At 45.4% G+C, this 19083-nt stretch overlaps 5 non-coding genes across 5 annotated transcripts; 2 read left to right on the top strand and 3 right to left on the bottom strand.

Annotated features, from left to right (window-relative positions):
* Positions 1-2522: 2522 nt before the first annotated feature.
* trnap-ugg lies at positions 2523-2612 on the bottom strand. The gene is given in 2 exon segments: positions 2523-2558; positions 2577-2612. It is a non-coding gene; the product is annotated as a tRNA-Pro (tRNA).
* A 1242-nt stretch (positions 2613-3854) lies between these two features.
* Positions 3855-3927, top strand: trnav-cac. The gene has a single exon. It is a non-coding gene; the product is annotated as a tRNA-Val (tRNA).
* Positions 3928-6303: 2376 nt separating this feature from the next.
* trnav-cac lies at positions 6304-6376 on the top strand. Its single transcript has one exon. It is a non-coding gene; the product is annotated as a tRNA-Val (tRNA).
* A 1284-nt stretch (positions 6377-7660) lies between these two features.
* On the bottom strand, positions 7661-7733 carry trnar-acg. The gene has a single exon. It is a non-coding gene; the product is annotated as a tRNA-Arg (tRNA).
* Positions 7734-7827: 94 nt separating this feature from the next.
* Positions 7828-7900, bottom strand: trnav-uac. Its single transcript has one exon. It is a non-coding gene; the product is annotated as a tRNA-Val (tRNA).
* Between the last annotated feature and the right edge of the window lie 11183 nt (positions 7901-19083).

The following is a 19083-nucleotide window of genomic DNA, read 5'->3' as shown; positions in this document are numbered from 1 at the left end:
AGATATTGAACTTTGCTGAACTGGAGATAAGTTATGTTTTGCTTGAAGTTAAATTGAGAGGGCAGGGCTTTCATAAGTAACCACAGCTGGAACGAGAATTGATGATGCCCTGCTCAATTTGCTCTGCATCGGGATTTTGTTCAGCAAATCTCTAACGGCGAAATGCTCTCTTCTATTATTAATGCAGCATTCTGAAATCCTACAGAAAAAAGCAACCGACTTTGCACAATATTTGTTTCGTTATTCAATGCTTGAGTTGAGTTTAAGAATTGACAATTATGTGTTTCTTATATTTGACCTCTTTGTGTTTTGGTGTGTAAAATGCTGCAGCCTAAATACCGTTCATGTATAAGAAAGGAGGGGTAATTCGAAATCAACATTGAGCCTGGATTCCCACACTGGCTTTTCCTGTTTCTCCATCAGGAAAACCGTTTTTTATTTCCCAAAGCTGGTTCAGTTAAGTCTCTGGCATTTCCTCTAAGTCAGTTACAGTATCGTTTGTGTCTGTCCTTTTGAGTACACATTACTATAAGACATCCTTCAATCTGGCCTGTTGCATTTGCTGATCCCAATGCCATCTACTCTGCATTGCAGAGACTAAATGCTGACTCGGTGACCACTTTGCAAAACACCTTCGCTCCATCGACAAACTGGTGGCAGACTCTCCTGTCGCTTGCTATTTGAACTCACTGCCCTGCTCTCATGTCCACATGTCCGATCTTGGCCTGCTGCAATGTTCCCATGTAGTCAGCACAACGCCGAGGAAGAGCACCCCATCCTCCGAATAGGCACGGTACAGCCTTGCGGATTTTACAGTAGGCTCAACAACTTCGCACCGTGAAATCACTCTTCCCACTTCACCACATGTTTATTTCCATCAACTTATTTCATTGCTTCCATTGATATGGCTTCCTCTCCCATTGTCTCCCCCTTCCCCTTCCCCTAGCCAATCGCATCCCTCTTGGGAAATCAGCCCCTTGTTTTTCATTTTCATCTGCCATTAACACATTCTAATCTTCTAATCGCCTCTGTCAGCACAGTTCTTAACACTGATTAGAAACATTTATATTCCCTTTTTCTTTCGACCAACACATTTTTGTTATTCTCCACCCATGGCTGGCCGTCTGTCGAGGCCCAATGCTTCACGCTCCCCTCTCCCCCCACCCACCCCCCACTTCCCCACACACTCCGCCAGTCGACACCTGACCAAAGATCCAGTTGTCCAGCTTCGACAAAGAGTCACCCAAACTCGAAACGACACTTGCCATCTCTCTCCACAGAGGCTGTCAGACCTGATGAGACTGTCCTGTGTTTTCTGTTTTTGTTCACCATTGACGCATGCGCAGTAAGTTGCTTTTATCGTACATTTGGAAATGTTTGAAATGGTGATTAAATATGTTCATCTGCATCTGTAAACCCAATACATTCTGTGGTGGATGAACAAACTGCTGATATCCGAATCGTGGCAAAATAGGGAAGGCTTTCCATCCCCTGGCGTCTTCAATATTCCGTATTTCTGACTTTATTGCAGGAATTTTAATATCTCATGAGAGACCAAATCTCATGTTCCTCAAACGTGCGAGATTGAGGAGGAAAGATATTTTGTGCAAACATTCGTCACACAAAATGAGAAGCACGCGATGTTTCTGCCTGGTTTCGTACCAGGGATTTTTCGCGTGTTAAGCGAATGTGATAATCACTACACAACAGAATTTCAGCGTTTTACAAATGAACACATTTAATCACCATCTCAAACATGTCTAAATGTATGACAAATGCAACTTACTGCGGATGCTTCAAACGGAAACAAAAACAGAAAATACTGGACAATCTCAGCAGGTCTGACAGCCTCTGGGGAGCGAAATGGCAGCTGTCGTTTCCAGTCAAGTGGACACTTTGTCAAAGCTGGAGAACTGGAACTGGAGATTCAGACGATTGTGGGTGGGGGTGGGGGTGGGGGTGGTGGAGTGCTGTATTGGGCCTCAATAGAGGGCTAGCAATAGGTGGGAAATTACGAAAATGTCTCGGGCAGAAAGAAAAAGGGAATGTAAATGAGCCTAATCAAGGCTATGAAAGGTGCTGATGGCGCATCAAGCGGTCAGAATGTGTTAATGGCAGAACAAAGGTAAGCAGTGTGTCAGAGAACAATTACAAACAGGGATCTGATTGCTGAAGTAGGATGGTATGGGCTGGGGGGAGGTGGGCAATGCTTAGGGTAAAACATATCAATGGAAGGGATGATAAGTTGATGGAAAAAACATGTGGTGGAGGGGGAAGTGAGAGTTCACAGTCTGAAGTTGTTGAACTGATAAAATGAAAGGGACAAAGAGCTGCCTGAGTCCACCAGAATTAGTCAATAGAAATGTGAATGCCCACACATAGACAAGCTTCTCGGGAACGCCTTGGTTCCCTGCAGTTTGAGCTCAGCTTCTCAAAGCAAACCCAATGTGAATGAATCCCGCCGTCTCCGCCGCAAAGAAATGAAGGAAACATGCGGTTTGACCAACGAAAACCTCATCGAAGGGCTCGTCCGGGATTTGAACCCGGGACCTCTCGCAAATTCCAACAGCGACACACCCAAAGCGAGAATCATACCCCTAGACCAACGAGCCCCGCAAAAAGAGTCAAAGCATACTGTCATTGCCATCGAAAATCAATCTAACATCTGCGGAGAAGGCCAAAAGTACTGCAACATCTCAGGGAGTCAGGCGGCATTTGTCGACAGGACAGCAAAGTTCGTCTTTCACCGTCACCTTTCATTAAAACCGGGACAGGTTAGAAATGTGGTACGTCTTAACCAAGTGAATTACCGGAGGGAGGAAACAGAACAACAGGAAAGGGATCTAATAGGGGGCAAGTCAGGAGAGATTAAATGAGAAGACGCCTTGGGACCCTGGCCACAGAGTTAGGTTAGCATCAAATCAGAGAATAATGACACCACAGTATGAGGCCATTCCGGCCGCCGTGTCTGTGCCAGCTCTCTGTCAGCGCAATGGAAGAAACAATGAAACAAAATATATGTCTGGAGGAGCTATCGATGGCAGATTGATCAACAACTACCGCCCGGACACAAAGAACAAGTGGAAACAAGATTGAAATCCAAATCTGCGATGGAACGACACACAAAATGGGTGCAGCATTTACAGTGTGAAACTACTGAATACACACTGAGTGTGAAAGCTGTATTGAGCACAGTGGAAAGATGCGCTGCTGTTCCTCGAGTGGCTGTTGAGCTTCTTTGTAACATTTCACGACGCCGAGGTCCGGGAGGTCAGCGTTAAGACCCAGCTCTCCAGTCAGTTTAATTCTCCACTTTGGCTCTGTGGATTAGATGGGTCACGTCCCTGTGGTTAACACAGATCTGGAGCATCAATTTTATCCAAACGCACTCCAGCTCAGACACTGTCTCTCTCTCTCTCTCTCTCTTGAGCATCATCTGTGGGGAGAGAAACGACGTAAACATTCCGAGTCCTGAGAAATCTTTTTCAGAGTGGGCCAATGTAAATCAACCCTGCCGTCAGCATCGCAAACAATTCGTAATCCCTGACCTGGAGTAAAGAGCCTGTCCTGGATTTAAACCCACGACCACTCCCATAGGCATTGCTTGAAAATCCTTAAACGAGAACCAGACCTCGAGACCAAAGAGCACAAATTTGAGACCGACATTCAGCAAAATATAACTTATGTTAATTTCGATATAATTTCTACATCTCACGGCTTTATATGTTGAGACATCTGTTAATTTAAGAAACAGCTGTCGCTTGCAACAAGGGACCTGGCCTCTCAAACAGACCATCAGAATCTGCAGCAACACAGTGAGGTTGTACATTCCGCACGTCCTTTGCTTGCCAGCGGTTTCTGTAGTGTAGTGGTTATCACATTCGCCTCACACGCGAAAGGTCCCCGGTTCGAAACCGGGCAGAAACATCGAACATTTAGCATTTCGTGTGAGAAAAGTTTGCACAATTATTGGGCACAAAATAATTCTACTTCCTGAATGTTGCCGGAATCTCGTGTGTTCCAGGACTATGAAATTTCGTCTCACATGAGCCACTAAACTGAATTGAACATTAAGGCCCAAGCACTGAATTTTCGGCAGGCAATGAGAGGTGAAGAATTTCCATATCTTGGCACAGCTCGGATATTAGCAGCTAGTTCATCCACAACAGAGTTTCACCGATTTACAAATGAACATATTTAATCACCATCTCAAACATGTCTAAATGTGTGACAAATGCAACTTACTGCGGATGCTTCAAACGGAAACAAAAACAGAAAATACTGGATAATCTCAGCAGGTCTGACAGCCTCTGGGGAGCGAAATGGCAGCTGTCGTTTCCAGTCAAGTGGACTCTTTGTCAAAGCTGGAGAACTGGAACTGGAGATTCAGACGATTGTGGGTGAGGGGTGTGGGTGGGGGTGGTGGAGTGCTGTATTGGGTCTCGATAGAGGGCAGCAATAGGTGGGAAATGACGGAAATGTCTCGGGAAGAAAAAGGGAATGTAAATGAGGCTAATCAAGGCTATGAAAGGTGCTGATGGCGCATCAAACGCTCAGAATGTGTTAATGGCAGAACAAAGGTAAGCAGTGCGTCAGAGAACAATTACAAACAGGAATCAGATTGCTGAAGTAGGATGGTATGGGCTGGGGGGAGGGGGGCAATGCTGAGGGTAAAACATATCAATGGAAGGGATGATAAGTTGATGGAAAAAACAAGTGGTGGAGGGGGAAGTGAGAGTTCACAGTCTGAAGTTGTTGAACTGATAAAATGAAAGGGACAAAGAGCTGTCTGAGTCCACCAGAATTAGTCAATAGAAATGTGAATGCCCACACATAGACAAGCTTCTCGGGAACGTATTGGTTCCATGCAGCTTGAGCTCAGCTTCTCAAAGCAAACCCAATGTGAATGAATCCCGCCGTCCACGCCGCAAAGAAATGAAGAAAACATGCGGTTTGACCAACGGGAAAATCTCACCGAAGGGCTCGTCCGGGATTTGAACCCGAGACCTCTCGCAAATTCCGACAGCGACACACCCAAAGCGAGAATCATACCCCTCGACCAACGAGCCCCGCAAAAAGAGCCGAAGCATACTGTCATTGCCATCGAAAATCAATCTAACATCTGCGGAGAACGCCAAAAGTACTGCAACATCTCAGGGAGTCAGGCGGCATTTGTCGACAGGACAACAAAGTTCGTCCTTCACCATCACCTTTCATTAAAATCGGGACAGGTTAGAAATGTTGTACGTCTTAACCAAGTGAATTACCGGAGGGAGGAAACAGAACAACAGGAAAAGGCTCTAATGGGGGGCAAGTCTGGAGAGATTAAATGAGAAGAGGCCTTGGGACCCTGGCCACAGAGTTAGGTTAGCATCGAATCAGAGAATGATGACACCACAGTATGAGGCCCTTCAGGCCGCCGTGTCTGTGCCAGCTCTCTGTTAGCGCAATGGAGGAAACAAAGAAACAAAAGATATGTCTGGAGGAGCTATCGATGGCATATTGATCAACAACTACCGCCCGGACACAAAGAACAAGTGGAAACAAGATTGAATCCCAAATCTGCGATGGAAGGACACACAAAATGGGTGCAGCATTTACAGTGTGAAACTACTGAACACACACTGAGTGTGAAAGCTGTATTGAGCCCAGTGGAAAGATGCGCTGCTGTTCCTCGAGTGGCTGTTGAGCTTCTTTGTAACATTTCACGACGCCGAGGTCCGGGAGGTCAGCGTTAAGATCCAGCTCCCCAGTCAGTTCAATTCTCCACTTTGGCTCTGTGGATTAGATGGGTCACGTCCCTGTGGTTAACACAGATCTGGAGCATCAATTTTATCCAAACGCACTCCAGCTCAGACACTGTCTCTCTCTCTCTCGAGCATCATCTGTGGGGAGAGAAACGACGTAAACATTCCGAGTCCTGAGAAATCTTTTTCAGAGTGGGCCAATGTAAATCAACCCCGCCGTCAGCATCGCAAACAATTCGTAATCTCTGACCTGGAGTAAAGAGCCTGTCCTGGATTTAAACCCACGACCACTCCCATAGGCATTGATTGAAAATCCTTAAACGAGAACCAGACCTCGAGACCAAAGAGCACAAATTTAAGACCAACATTCAGCAAAATATAACTTATGTTAATTTCGATATAATTTCTACATCTCACGGCTTTATATGTTGAGACATCTGTTAATTTCAGACACAGCTGTCGCTTGCAACAAGGTACCTGGCCTCTCAAACAGACCATCAGAATCTGCAGCAACACAGTGAGGTTGTACATTCCGCACGTCCATTGATTGCCAGCGGTTTCTGTAGTGTAGTGGTTATCACATTCGCCTCACACGCGAAAGGTCTCCGGTTCGAAACCGGGCAGAAGCATCGAGCATTTAGCATTTCGTGTGAGAAAAGTTTGCACAATTATTGGGCACAAAATAATTCTACTTCCTGAATGTTGCCGGAATCTCGTGTGTTCCAGGACCATGAAATTTCGTCTCACACGAGCCACTGCACTGAATTGAACATTAAGGCCCAAGCACTGAATTTTCGGGAGGCAATGAGAGGTGAAGAATTTTCATATCTTGGCACACCTCGGATATTAGCAGCTACTTCATCCACAACAGAGTTTCAGCGATTTACCAATGAACATATATAATCACCATCTCAAACATGTCTAAATATATGACAAATGCAACTTACTGCGGATGCTTCAAACGGAAACAAAAACAGAAAATACTGGATAATCTCAGCAGGTCTGACAGCCTCTGGGGAGCGAAATGGCAGCTGTCGTTTCCAGTCAAGTGGACTCTTTGTCAACGCTGGAGAACTGGAACTGGAGATTCAGACGATTGTGGGTGGGGGTGGGGGTGGGGGTGGGGGTGGTGGAGTGCTGTATTGGGTCTCGATAGAGGGCTGGCAATCGGTGGGAAATGACGAAAATGGGAATGTAAATGAGGCTAATCAAGGCTATGAAAGGTGCTGATGGCGCATCAAGCGGTCAGAATGTGTTAATGGCAGAACAAAGGTAAGCAGTGCGTCAGAGGTCAATTACAAACAGGGATCAGATTGCTGAAGTTGGATGGTATGGGCTGGGGGGGGGGGGGCAATGCTGAGGGTAAAACATACCAATGGAAGGGATGATAAGTTGATGGAAGAAACATGTGGTGGAGGGGGAAGTGAGAGTTCACAGTCTGAAGTTGTTGAACTGATAAAATGAAAGGGACAAAGAGCTGTCTGAGTCCACCAGAATTAGTCATTAAAATGCCCACACATAGACAAGCTTCTCGGGAACGTATTGGTTCCATGCAGTTTGAGCTCAGCTTCTCAAAGCAAACCCAATGTGAATGAATCCCGCCGTCTACTCTTCGACAAAGAGTCACCCAGGCTCGAAACGACACTTGCCATCTCTCTCTACAGAGGCCATGTAACTTATTGGAAAAAGCCGTTTCTTTAAAACTGATGTCTCAACTTATCAAAGGATCAGATATTGAACTTTGCTGAACTGGAGATAAGTTATATTTTGCTTGCAGTTAAATTGAGAGGGCGGGGCTTTCATAAGTAACCACAGCTGAATCGAGAATTGATGAAGCCCTGCTCACTTTGCTCTGCATCGGGAACCAGCTGTCCAACCCACTGAACTAAAGGGGCCGCCAAAAGTAGTAACTGCGAGCCAGCCAGGAGTCGAACCTGGAATCTCCTGATTCGTAGTCAGACGCGTTATCCATTGCGCCACTGGCCCACAGCAGTTATTGGCTTTTGCTATTCCTCGATGATGAAGATCAGTTACGAGATTGAGGTAATATTTAGCAACAGACTAAACTGGAAACAACAGATGTTTCTGCCCGGTTTCGAACCGGGGACCATTCGCGTGTAAAGCGAATGTGATAACCACTAAACCACAGAAACAGCTGGCAGCGCACACTCCAACGGACCTGTGTAACCTTCAACTCAACTGCATTGTTGCAGCTTCGCATGGTTCGGCTGAGAGGCCATGTCACTTCTTACAAGAACACGTCTGTTTCTTTAAAACAGATGTCTAAACTTACAAGCCAGAAGAAGAACCTATATTGAACTGAAGCATTTGTTCAGCAAATCTCTAACGGCGGAATGCTCTATTCTATTATTAATGCAGCATTCTTGAATCCTACAGAAAAAAGCAACCGACTTTATTCAATATTTGTTTCGTAATTCAAGGCTTGAGTTGAGTTTAAGAATTGACAATTATGTTTTTAAAAAATATTTGACCTCTTTGTGTTTTGGTGTGTAACATGCTGCAGCTTAAATACCGTTCATGTATAAGAAAGGAGGGGTAATTGCAAATCAACATTGAGCCTGGATTCCCACACTGGCTTTTCCTGTTTCTCCATCAGGAACACCGTTTTTCTTTCCCAAAGCTGGTTCAGTTAAGTCTCTGGCATTTCCTCTAAGTCAGTTACAGTATCGTTTGTGTCTGTCCTTTTGAGTTCACATTACTATAAGATATCCTTCAAACTGGCCTGTTGCATTTGCTGATCCCAATGCCATCTACTCTGCATTGGAGAGACTAAATGCCGACTGGGTGACCACTTTGCAAAACACCTTCGCTCCATCGACAAGCTGGTGGCAGACTCTCCTGTCCCTTGCTATTTCAACTCACTGTCCTGCTCTCATGTCCACATGTCCGATCTTGGCCTGCTGCAATGTTCCCATGAAGCTCAGCACAACGCCGAGGAACAGCCCCATCCTCCGAATAGGCACGGTACAGCCTTGCGGATTTTAGAGTAGGCTCAGCAACGTCAGACTGCGAAATCCCTCCTCACCCTTCAACACATGTTTATTTCCATCAACTTATTTTCATTGCTTCCATTGATATGGTTTCCCACCATTGCCCCCCCCCCCCTCATCCCCCTAGCCCGTTCCACCCCTCTTGGGAAATCCACCCCCTCTTCCTCATTGTCCTCTGCCATTAAAACATTTAATCACATCATCGCTTCTCCCAGCACCGTTCTTAACTTGGAATCCCTTTTACTTGGTGTCCAACACATGTTTGTGATTCTCGTGCCTTGCAGATGGTGAACAGGCTTTGAGGGGTGAGAAGGTGAGTTGGTCGCCGGAGTATCATAGAATTTACAGTGCAGATGGAGGTCATTCGGCCCATCGAGTCTGCACGAGCTCCTGGAAAGAGCACCCCACCCCTTACCCAAGGTCAACACCTCCACCCCAACCCCACAACTCAGCAACCCCACCCAACACTAAGGGCAATTTATCATGGCCAATCCACCTAACTTGCACATCTTTGGACTGTGGGAGGAAACCGGAGCACCCGGAGGAAATCCACGCACACTCGGGGAGGATGTGCAGACTCCACACAGACAGTGACCCAGCCGGGAATCGAACCTGGGACCCTGGAGCTGTGAAGTAATTGTGCTATCCACAATGCTACCGTGCTGCCCCTAAAATTGGGATAGATCATAGAATTTTGGATTAGATTGGATTGAATTTGTTTATTGTCACGTGTACCGAGGTACAGTGAAAAGTATTTTTCTGCAAGCAGCTCAACAGATCATTCAGTACATGGGAAGAAAAGGGAATTAAACAGAATTCAAGAAAATACATGACAATACATAATAGGGCAACACAAGATATACAATGTAATTTACAGTGTAATTTACAGTGCAGACGGAGGCCATTCGGCCCATACCTGCTCCCTACTTAAGACCACAAATCCATCCTATCCCCATAATCCAGTAACCCCACCTCACCTTTTTTGGACACTAAGGGCAATTTAGCATGGCCAATCCACCTAACCTGCACGTCTTTGGACTATGGGAGGAAACCGGAGCATGCGGAGGAAACCCACGCAAACACGGGGAAAGTGTGCAGACTCCGCACAGACAGTGACCCAAGCTGGGAATCGAACGTGGGACCCTGGAGCTGTGAAGCAATGGTGTTAACCACTGTGCTACCGTGCTGGACAACGTCCCTAACCTTTGACCTGCCCTGGTAAATACGGTATTAATGTGGCTAATCCAGCTCAGTTTCTGATCAATGGTAACCCCCAGGATGTTGATTATGGGAGATTGAGTGATAGTAATGCCATTTAATGTCAAAGGACGATGGTTAGATCCTCAGTTGTAGGAGATAGTCATTGGCTGGAACCTCTGTGGAGCGAGCATAACTTGTCACTTGTCAGCCCAAGCCTGGATATTGTCCAGGCCTTGCTGCATTTGGACATTGTCTGCTTAATTATCTCAGGAGTCGCGAATTGTGCTGAAAATTGTGCAGTCATCCGCTAACATCCCCATTTCTGACCTTATGTTGGAAGGGAGGTCATTGATGAAGCAGCTGAAGATGGTTGTGCCGAGGACGCTACCTTGAGGAACTCGTGTAGTGATGTCCTGGAGCTGAAATGTTTGACGTCCAATCACCACAACGATCTACCTTTGTGCCAGTTATGACCCCATCAAGTGAAGAATCTTACCACTGATTCACATTTCATCTAGGACTCCTTGAAGCCATACTCCGTCAAATGCTGCTTTGATCTGGAGCTCGTTGCATTGAATAGACAGTAGAAATATGGATAAGAAATCGACTAAGAGCCAGGAAACAACTAGGACTTTTTGAAGAGCTATTTTTCGGACTTAAAGGACGTGAAGTTCACAGTGATCGGGAGCACAATCCTACTCTTCCTCTTACACATTAATGTACCAGACCTTGGTGCAGCAGAAAGATTTCCAATTATGGGCACAGCAACGAGGAAAGGATGTGAAGCCATTAAGGGAGATGCAAGGAATATTGCTGAGATTATTTCCAGAGATGAGAAACTTCAGTTATGAAGGTAGGTTGGAGAGATTATGAGGATTTTCCTTTTGGAGAAGTTTGAGAGGTGAGCTGATAGAGTTTTTCAGAATCATGAGTCATCTAGACATAATAGAGAGGGAGGAACTGTTCCTATTGCTGGAAGAACCTTGCACCAAGGGGGACATATTGGAGGTAATTGGGAAAAGGAAGCATGGATACATAAGGAAACACGTTTTAACGCAGGAGTGGCTATGATCTGGAATGGACTGCTTGCGATTGGGGGAGATATAGCCTCAATAGATATTTTCAAAATAAAATTGAATTGAATTATTATTTGAAACAAAATGCTGGACCATAAGGAAAAGAGTGGTATTGGATAATTTTCTCCTTCACTGCGACACCAAATACACAAATGGCATTTTTTGGAAATGTTAATATATTCGATGCTGATACTTAAATAGGCGACTGTGGTAATGTTATACGGCCAGTAATTCAGAGGTCCAATCTAATTATCTGAGGACATGTGTTCAGAGTCCACTACATCAGACTGTGGGAAGTAAAACGCTACTTTTTGTGCAAAATACGGCCATCAAAGCAAAGCTGAAACATTCGATCCTCACCTCGTATTGTCTCTATGTGACGCGACGCTCACAGTCGATTGGTTGACACTTAACTACCCTCTGAAATATTCTGGAGAGCCAAAACAATCATGAGATTGCAGGTGAGACCGGCATCGCATGAAAGTATAAAAGAAGTATAAGAAAGTATAAGAAAAGTTTGTCCAGTAGATGGCAGCGAAACAGTTACTGGTGATCTCAACTGAAACACAGGTTGTATCATTATTACTGTAATCTGCTCACTTTAAACTAGACCTTATTTTTGTTTATATCATCCTAGATTGTGTTTGTGATTATATGACAGCATATCACGTTCCCACCCCATCAATTAATTAAAAATACTACAGTAAAAACAAATAAAGTACCTGGTCGAATATAAACTGAGATACCTGCTGCATCGTGATAACACGGACATGGTAGGAACATGAACAGATATGGCTCGTTGAGAATAAGAGACAGGACGGATGAAGCATTTATTTCTGTATCCATACTGGGAGAAGTACTTAGTGCAACCTTAAGCGAAAAATATAATGGTGGAACACTAACAGAAACAGAGTTCAAATTAGCAATACCAGAAAGATGTTTCATTCAGAACTGACAGGAACAATGTTTCCAGAAATATTAACAGAGGATTGCACTAAAATTTGAATGGCAGCAAGGCTATTAATGCAACAATTACAGAGGCCGCATCTTTGTGTCCACATTTATTTTACAAGATCAAATAGAAATAGCAAAACCATGGCTTACTAAGAGTGTAACAAATACAGTGTTTGAGGTAATTTTCACGAAATCAGTCTCCAGTGCATTACGGAACACATCACTGGGCCCAGTTTCATGAAAACACTGTCAGTGTTTGGCGCACGCAAATCGAAATTTTGTCTGATACATAATGTGCGTGTGTGTGGCTGTGTGTGTGTGTATGTGTGGGTGTGTATGCACGTGCGCATGTGCTCCCGTGGCTGTTTATATAATAGCAAATGCTTTGTCGAATGCGGGATAACGCCTTATGATTGGGATGGCGTTTATGTTATTACACAGACATCGTCCAGTGGAATGATAGGTAAGATCAGAATCTGCTGGAATTTCCCTTCAGTCTAGGCATGATCTGAGGAGAGAAATAAAGTTAACTTTTCCTGGCGATGGCACTTAATCAGAAGGATGGTCATCGATTTTCACCTGCAAATCTGTTTCTGGGTTACGATATTACTCTCCTGAGTGGCACATTTGGGAAGACACCTGCTTCTGAATTTCATAGGATTCCTGCAGTGCAGAAGGAGGCCATTCGGCTCATCGAGTCTTCATCGACCCTGCAAAAGAGGAACCTACCTTGGCACTTTCCCTTAATCCAATCGAAACTGCACATCTCCGGAGGCAAAAAGGTAAATTTTAGAATCGCCATTTCACCTAACTTGTCGACCATTGGATTGTCAAGGGAAACCGGAGCACCCGGAGGAAACCAACGCAGCCACAGGGAGAGCGTGCAAACCCCACACAGTTGCGAAATTCGGAATCGTTAGGAGCCCTGGCTCTTTGGCGTCCCTGTGCTAACCATTGTGACACGGAGCCTGCTTCAACACGGTGCCTGCGTTCAACCTCACAGGCGTCATAGAATTCACAGGGCAGAAGGAGGCCATTCGGCCCATTGAGTCTGCGTTCGATTCCCACTCTTGGATTTGTTTGACCATGGAAGAAGTTGGGGGAACTCAACGCCGGTTGTTAACCAGCGCCAACATTTCTCCGCCACTAGATATCATTCTCCGGGAGCATAAAGAATGTGAGCAAAGGAAACAGAATCTAGAGATGACCTGTTCAGTATTTCCAACATCTTCCGTTTCTGTTTTGGATTTCTAGCAGCTGTACTATGTGACATTTGTGCTACTCTAATGGGAGCTAGGCAGGGACCTAATCCACTACTGGTACCACTTTGACTCCTGAGTCAGAAGGTTGTGGGTCCAAACCACAGTTCGGACACCCCACTACAGAACGAAGGTGATATTGCGATGTAAGCATTTCTCTTCTTTTATCGATAATTTTTCCTGTTATTTTATCCATTATTTTCGGACATTCAGAGGGAGGGAGAAAAATGAAAGATATTGCAACTCCGGGCATCTCTCCATAGAGCGGGGGATGGCTTCCTGAGTCATGTTTGCAAATTCTAGATAAGGAGGTAACTTCATCCAACGTGGATATGCGAAGCACGTCACAACTTCCCGGCCCTGGGCCACACTCAGGCCTGGTACGAATCAGAGTCCGGCTCGAGTGTATTAATATTACGGACAGCCGAGCTGCGGGTCAGACTGGAGACAGAAAATACACTCGGGTCAGTCATTCCAGTGTATCAATAACAGAGACTGCCGGGCCCGGGGTCAGACTGGGGTCTGGTATAATAATAATCACACAGAGACCGGCTCCAGTGTATCAATAACAGAGACTGCCGGGTCCGGGGTCAGACTGGGGTCTGGTATAATAATAATCACACAGAGACCGGCTCCAGTGTATCAATAACAGAGACTGCCGGGTCCGGGGTCAGACTGGGGTCTGGTATAATAATAATCACAGGGACCGGCTCCAGTGTATCAGTAACAGAGACTGCCGGGCCCGGGGTCAGACTGGGGTCTGGTATAATAATAATCACAGAGACCGGCTCCAGTGTATCAATAACAGAGGCTGCCGGGCCCGGGGTCAGACTGGGGTCTGGTATAATAATAATCACACAGAGACCGGCTCCAGTGTATCAGTAACAGAGACTGCCGGGCCCGGGGTCAGACTGGGGTCTGGTATAATAATAATCACAGAGACCGGCTCCAGTGTATCAATAACAGAGGCTGCCGGGCCCGGGGTCAGACTGGGGTCTGGTATAATAATCACACAGAGACCGGCTCCAGTGTATCAATGACAGAGACTGCCGGGCCCGGGGTCAGACTGGGGTCTGGTATAATAATAATCACACAGAGACCGGCTCCAGTGTATCAATAACAGAGACTGCCGGGTCCGGCGTCAGACTGGGGTCTGGTATAATAATAATCACACAGAGACCGGCTCCAGTGTATCAATAACAGAGACTGCCGGGCCCGGGGTCAGACTGGGGTCTGGTATAATAATAATCACAGAGACCGGCTCCAGTGTATCAGTAACAGAGACTGCCGGGCCCGGGGTCAGACTGGGGTCAGTATAATGATAATCACAGGGACCGGCTCCAGTGTATCACTAACAGAGACTGCCGGGCCCGGGGTCAGACCAGGGTCAGTATAATGATAATCACAGAGACCGGCTACAGTGTATCAATAACAGAGACTGCCGGGCCCGGGGTCAGACTGGGGTCCGGTATAATAATAATCACAGAGACCGGCTCCAGTGTATCAATAACAGAGACTGCCGGACCCGGGGTCAGACTGGGGTCAGGTATAATAATAATCATAGAGACCCGCTCCAGTGTATCACTAACAGAGACTGCCGGGCCCGGGGTCAGACTGGGGTCTGGCATAATAATAATCACAGTGGGGACCGGCTCCAGTGTATCAATAACAGAGACTGCCGGGCCCGGGGTCAGACTGGGGTCTGGTATAATAATAATCACAGGGACAGACTCCAGTGTATCAATAACAGAGACTGCCGGGCCGGGGGGTCAGACTGGGGTCAGGTATAATAATAATCACAGAGACCGGCTCCAGTGTATCAATAACAGAGACTCCGGGGCCCGGGGTCAGACTGGGGTCTGGTATAATAATCACAGAGACCGGCTCCAGTGCATCAATAACAGAGACTGCCGGGCCCGGGGTCAGACTGTGGTCATGTATAATAATAATCACACAGAGACCGGCTCCAGTGTATCAATAATAGAGACTGCCGGGCCCGGGGTCAGACTGGGGTCAGGTATAATAATAATCACAGAGTCCGGCTCCAGTGAATCAATAACAGAGACTGGTGATAATCTTCGGTGAAGGGAGGCAGGGGATCCCATGAGCAGCTGATTTTAAGAGGAAGTGAAACTATCAGAAAGCTATGATGCTCCGGGCCCTAGCCCAGGCTTCATTATCATGCTGAGTGACAGGGATGTGTGTGGGAAAAGCGGATTGGAAACTTCATTGAGTGAGGTGCGTGTGATTGACTCCACCTAGGAACGTTTATAGCCAATGGGAGGACAATTATGGCAGACCATATTGTTGTTACGAACAGTTCTCCATTTACACACACGGTTCCGGCATCTTATGAACGCTATATTTATTTTTATAAATTTAGACTAGCCATTTATTTATATTTTCAATTAAGGGGCAATTGAGCATGGCCAATCCACCGACCCTTCACAGCTTTGGGTTGTGGGGGTGAAAACCACGCAGTCACGGAGAGAAGGTGCAAATTCCACACGGATAGTGACCCAGGGCCCTGATCGAACTCGGTTTCCCAGCGCCATAGGTAGCAGTGCTAACCATTGCACCAGCGTACCGTCCCAGCTTCTGGTCACTTATGTTTAAATAATCAGATTGGGACACAAAGACTAAAAGCCAACGTCTCATCACAGGAAGAATTAGTGCCACAAAAGTTATCGATAATTGTTCTTTTTCGAAACAAGTGCTATTCACTGTTACTTTGTCCAAAGTAGTGGACAAACCTCTGAAAGATTCGTGGCAATTTTCTACACACACCCAGGTTCTGCCTAAAGACAGGATTAGCACAAGAGCAAAGCTGTGTAATGATTGTATTTTATTCGGCCTCAATAAAGGACAGAGGTAGATACAGAAAAGGTGCTGGGACAATGATTAGAGATGAACCATCCAACTGGTCCCATTCCCTCTCATCCTTCAAATCTTAATACCTTCAAATATTTATCCATTATTTTCCACAGTTGCTGTTAAATCTGATTCCATCATACTCTCCAGATGTGTGTTCCAGTTTATAACAACTGGCTGTGTAAAAACAATCCTCCTGTTCAATATAGTAAATCTGTGTCCTCTGGTTCCAGACCCTCCTGCCAGTTGTAATAGTCTCTCTAATTACTCGATTCAAACCTTGATGGTTTTGTTTTAGCAGTTTAATTAAATAGACACATATAAAGACGGAGAAAGATACACAGAGAGGGAGTGAAACTGAGCGAAGGAATGAGAAAGGGAGACATGGGGTTGAGAGATAAAATCTGTGAAACAGTAAAGACAAATTACACAGCGAGAGGGAGAATGAAAAATAGTGAAATGGAGCAAGATATCATTTCCTGGCTTCAGAGAACCGGGGAAACTAAGTCACTGATCCACTGACCATCCAGTTATGTCCTGGAATGGAAGCTTTAAACATATCACAACAGGTTCATTTGTAAATGTCACCACAATGTGATCTGTGTGACTTTGCCCTGACTCTGTTGGCAGCGATAAGCCGCATTAACAGATGTTCTCACCAGATTGTGGTCCCTGGATTTATTTTCTGTTCAGAAGTGAGATGTGCGGTTTGGAACCGGCAGCAGAGAAACAGGAAGTTGTGTTACCTGAGAATGAAACAGCAGGCGTCAGTTTCATGTTATCACCGTGAACAGTCTTCCTGCCTGTGAGGGTGAACTCACTGTGACAGCATCAAGAACACCCACACAGATTGCTGCCGGCCTCAGCATTACATTCACCTCCATTCCCATTCCCTTGTAAAAGTTATATTATTTGTTTAAAAACACAGTAACCGATCGGGAGATGCACAGATGATCTTCACTGGTCATAATATAAATAATAATCTGGAGAGATGAAGGGAAATTAAAGCAACAATCTGTTAACAGAGGTGGAACTAAAGCAGAAAGTTTGAAGTCACTTGATGTCTGAGAGCGAGAGAGAGAGAGAGGGAGCGAGAGAGAGAGGGGTGGGGAGGGAGAGAGGGGTGGGGGGAGAGAGAGAGGGGTGGGGGGAGAGAGAGAGGGGTGGGGGGGGAGAGCGGTTAAATGAATGAACTGTTGCCCTTCTGGCACAGAATTTGCCTCTGATGACGTTTTGGTCTTTAGTTTTTTCAGAAGTGCCTTCAGTAAAAAAGATTTAAACACGAGGTGCCATTTAAACACTAGGTTCCAGACTCGGCTGCTGTGTGAGTGAGTTAATGAGTTCAGTCTGAGAGAGAGAAGCGGGAACAACTGATTTAGGTGCAGCCAGAGACAGAGAAAGCGAGGTGAACTGATATGTAAGTAATTTGAAAGATATATTTGCCTTTTCAATGGAATGGACAGCTTGATATTACTGTCTAGATCACACAAGACAATACATTACAAGTACATGTTGAGTGCAGCATAGGATGTGGAAGGTAATCTCAATAAAATGTCGTCCTGTGCTGAAACATAATTGCAATTATTGGCAACGCCATTTTGCAAACACTGAATAATGATGTGTTCCAGATTAACCGGCCCATATAGACATCCAGGCGCATACATAGACACACCTAGCCACATACAGACACACACACATCCACACACACATACACACACACACATACATATACACATACACATACACACACACATAAACACACACATACACACACACATACAGTCACATAGGGGCTGGTTTAGCTCACTTTGCTAAATCGCTGGCTTTTAAAGCAGGCCAGTACCACGGTTCGATTCACGTACCAGCCTCCCCGGAACAGGCGCCGGAACAGTGGGTAAATGCCACAGATGAACACAAGTCTGAATTAGTCATATCCAACACAATGGAGTGTGTGACTGTTGTGCAATGTGAAGTTCAATATGGCTCCTGTGTTTCTGTTCCTCAGCCTGGTGATGACGTGAATGTCACAAGATTTGCTTCAACCTTACAGCAAAATATTACACACCCATTACCAGACCAATCACACAACACCAAATAGTTACTCATTATGCTTTTGTAAGTGAATTAAGTCTGAGAGAGAATAGAGACATTAATTAATCTAGGTGAAGTCTGAAGCAAAGAGATGAGAACAGATCGGCAGGAGTTTTAAGGATGTATTTGCCTTTGCGACGAACATCCATAACAGCTTATAGTTATTGAGACGACAAAATGTATTCTTCCAAACACAAGTGAGTGCCCCTTTCCACGCAGAAGGCAGTGGCGCAGTGGTATTGTCGCTGGACTAGTAATCCAGAGACCCAGAGTCAAGCTCTGGGGACCCGGGTTTGCACCATGGCAGGTGGTGAAATTTGAAACAAAAAAGATCTGTAATTAAAAGTCTAATGATGACCATGAAACCATTGTTCTGTGTAATCAAACCGCATCTGGTTCACTGATGTCCTTCAGGGAAGGATATCTGTCGCCCTTAACTCGTCTGACCTACATATGACTCCAGATGACTCCACAGCAATGTGGTTGACTCTGAAATGCCCTCAGGGATGGGTGAGAACTGCAGGATCAGACAGCGACATCCACATCCCATGAACGAATAAAAAGCATTTAGTATATTCTAAATGAAATTGCATCTTTCCTTCTTTCCTTTCTTTCTTTCATCTATCTATCTATCTATCTATCTATCTATCTATCTATCTATCTATCTATCTATCTATCTATCTATCTATCTATCTATCTATCTATCTATCTATCTATCTATCTATCTATCTATCTATCTATCCGTCTATCCGTCTATCCGTCTATCCGTCTATCCGTCTATCCGTCTATCCGTCTCTCCGTCTCTCCGTCTCTCCGTCTGTCCGTCTGTCCGTCTGTCTGTCTATCTATCTATCTATCTACCTACCTACCTACC

Source organism: Scyliorhinus canicula, unplaced genomic scaffold, assembly GCF_902713615.1.
Source record: "Scyliorhinus canicula unplaced genomic scaffold, sScyCan1.1, whole genome shotgun sequence".
NCBI classification, from domain to species: Eukaryota; Metazoa; Chordata; class Chondrichthyes; order Carcharhiniformes; family Scyliorhinidae; genus Scyliorhinus; species Scyliorhinus canicula.
The sequence above is the reverse complement of the archived record's forward strand: the minus strand, read 5'-3'. Positions and strand labels throughout refer to the sequence as shown.